The following is a 3,425-nucleotide window of genomic DNA, read 5'->3' as shown; positions in this document are numbered from 1 at the left end:
TCCTTAGGGAGGCCTGTAAGGCGTTGATGCCTAGAAAACGCGCATTTAGGAAGTCTAACCCGTGGTGGACTCGCGAACTTACCGTTCGAAAGAAGGCGGTGTATAGGGAGCGACGCGAGCTTCAGAGGGAGCGAGACGAGGCCTCCCGCTTGGCCAGAATGCTGACCTACCGCAGACTGCTGCGGGGGTACAGCAGGGAGGTGAGGAGGGCGAAACTCGTTAGCTGGAGGGAGTTCGTCACGTCGCACGGCAACGAGGAGCCCTGGGGCTTCGTTTACAAGCACCAGGCGGGCAAGCTCCGCGTTGAGAGGGTGATCAGCACTCTCAGGCGTGGCGACGGCTCCACGATCAGTATGGAGGATACCGCCAGCGCCCTTTTGGAGGCTCACGTTCCAGATAACCGGGAGCAGGGGGACACGCCCGAGCAGCGTGAAATTAGGGACCGGGCAAGGCAAATGCCCGACACTGGTGATTCGTTTCCCTTCACAGAAAGGGAGGTCGCCGGTGCAGTTAGGACTTTTAAGGTTAGGACGGCACCTGGCCCCGATCTGATAGAGGTCAGTGTGCTAAAGGCCGCGTTCCAGGCAATCCCCGGTCAGTTCGTGCGTTTATATAACGGGTGCCTTCAGTGGGGCGTCTTTCCCTCTGCTTGGAAGGAGGGCTCCCTCAGAGTCCTCCTGAAGGGTGAGGATAAGGATGTGAAGGACCCAAAATCGTACCGTCCCATCTGCCTCCTCTCCGTGTTAGGTAAAGGGTAAGTTCGTCGCATATGCAGACGACATCGTCGTCTTAGTGTGCGGCGAATCTCGTAGGGAACTCGAGGCCAAAGGCCAGGCGATAGTTGACCTTATTCAAGGTTGGTGTAAGCTAGCGAAGTTAGAGGTCTCGAGGACCAAAACAGAGGCAATCGTGCTTAAAGAAGATTTTATAAAGCGGGCCCCTATAGGAAGGTGGGGAGGAGCGCGTAGGTGGCGCGTAGTCTTGTGTACACTCCCGAGCTATTCAATCTATTTGCGGATTTCTGTAGCGAGTGCCTTCCGAGTAAGGCACTCTCCGGGTAGGTAGGTGAATTGAAATTGGCTGGGGAGAGCGTTTCCCATGCCGCCTTTAAGACCGTCAGCGCCGCGTCGGTATTAGCTTCCGGCACCGCCCACCTGGAGTCAGTCGGAGGCTTCGGGAATGGTGGCGTGGACCTGCAACCTTCGCGGGCCCCTGCGCAACCGGGCGGTTGAGGGGATGCATGTCGGTCGTCGTAACGCCGGGTAGGTCGGGTCCGCAAGGCAGAGTCGTACCGGCTGTCGAGCGGGCCCGAATTCATCAATCATCCATGCTCATTTCATTTCATAATCACCCACCTATTTCACTACCATATTGTTTCAACCCTCCACCACCGCATCCCACTCCTTCCGCCCTTCAACGGGGTTAGTGTGTGTCCGGGTCGGGACACAGTGGGCGGGCCTCCCCGTGGTTCCCCGTGGACGCGAGGTGTCACCGAACCTCCGGCTAACGCTGGAAAACCGGTGGCACGCCGTGACCAAACCGCCCACCCTGCGCATAAGCCCGCAGGCGCTGCTGGATTTTTCCTGGCGTGCTTCTCCTGGCATGGTTGTCACCGCTGGGTAGTGGATGGAAGTTTGTAGCGTATGCCCGTATGGGCGAGGTCGCGTAGGTGCCGTCCCTTCGGGGGGCGGACCTTTACATTAACTGTCCCTATCTACTCCCCCTACGTGTCTGCATCCTTGTCGTGGTGTTGGGGACTTAGTACCCGGTTCTCGGGGAAGCCAATCGCAGACGTGGTGCGGGGGAGCTTGGGCCCCTGTACCGAGAAAGGGATGGGACCGGTCGACCCGGCGAGCTCAACGTGCCCACGCTGCGATCTGTTGAGACTCAGCCCTTGGCTTGGGGATTCGTCTTGTCGGTTAGACGAGACCCCAGTGCCTAACCACGAAGTATATATTATATAAATATATATTACCGAGAAAGGGATGGGACCGGTCGACCCGGCGAGCTCAACGTGCTCGTATCAGTGTGTCGCACACGGCCTCAGATGGAGCCGGTCGACCCGGCGAGCTCAACGTGCTCGTGACAGAGTGACAAACACGGCTTCAGATGGGACCGGTCGACCCGGCGAGCTTAACGTGCTTGCGTCAGAGTGTCGAACACGGGCCCAGACCTTAATTGTCGCATCTCCCGCGTGGTGAGGCGGTTTGTCAACACCATGGAAGTTTTGTCACACATGGAAGTTTTGTAGCATACGCCTTTTTAGGCGAGGTCGCAAAGGTTTCGTCCCTTCGAGGGCGGGCCTTCACATTAACTGTTCCTATCTACTATCTAGCGAAACCACTGCCGCATTGCAAAGTCCAGGCAGGATCCACCGACCGCAAGGGCCTAAGTTAAATTACGATGGATTATTTTATGAATTCTTTTGTTTTGCGTGTACTCTGCCGGAGTTCGAATAGGTGCTCGCTCGCCGTGTCCGTGAAGACGCGGAGAAAGAGAGAGGGAGAGCCAGCTGGAGTCCCAGGAGGAAGGGAGCTGCGACACGCGAGGGTCGACATTCGCGCCATCGTTTCTTTACTTACTCGGTAAGGCGGAGCGCGTGCGCCGTGGACTAACGTCCCGGCTGTCACGGTGTTCTAGAACCAAGCGTGTAAGAGCGGCGTGAGGTCTCGCGGCCGAAGCTCTACTGGCCCCGGAGGCGCGCGCAACGCGGGACAGCTTGACGTCACGCGGCAGCAACGCACTCTACTCAGCTGGTACTCAACCACGACGACTGCAAGCGGCGCGTACAGCGCCACCCAACTGAGCACCACTACCGACCCCTATGGCATAGCGCCCATCGTCAGTTTGCGCATAATTATATTTCCGCGAGTTGGGAATCCAGGGACGCCTGGTGCCCCCTCGCGCAAGAACGAATGTTACTCTTCGTAGGACCGAGCTGTACAAATTGGCCACAAGAGATGAAAATTATTAATTGTCGCAATGAGGAGTCTCGCGAGTCGAAAGGCTCAAAACAATGTGACACTTACTAGGTGGCCGACCCACGGGTCGATCATCGCACGAGCCCCAATCCAGGGACGCCTGGGGCACCCTCGCGCGAGAACGAATGTTACTCTTCGTAGGACCAAGAAGTAAGAGAGGAACCGCAGGTTCGGACATTTGGTTCACGCACTCGGTCGAGCGGCCGGTGGTACGAAGCTACCATCCGTGGGATTATGCCTGAACGCCTCTAAGGCCGTATCCTCTCTAGTCGAAGAAGGCAACGATATTACTGGGAGTCTCGCGAGTCGAAAGGCTCAAAACAATGTGACACTTACTAGGTGGCCGACCCACGGGTCGATCATCGCACGAGCCCCATTTGCCGTAAGGGAGCCGCCTATGTGACCGACGAACGGGATCTCCCCGCATCGTCGGCACTGTGCACC

Source organism: Cephus cinctus, unplaced genomic scaffold (genome assembly GCF_000341935.2).
Source record: "Cephus cinctus unplaced genomic scaffold, Ccin1 Ccin1_scaffold0541, whole genome shotgun sequence".
Lineage (NCBI taxonomy): Eukaryota > Metazoa > Arthropoda > Insecta > Hymenoptera > Cephidae > Cephus > Cephus cinctus.
The sequence above is the reverse complement of the archived record's forward strand: the minus strand, read 5'-3'. Positions refer to the sequence as shown.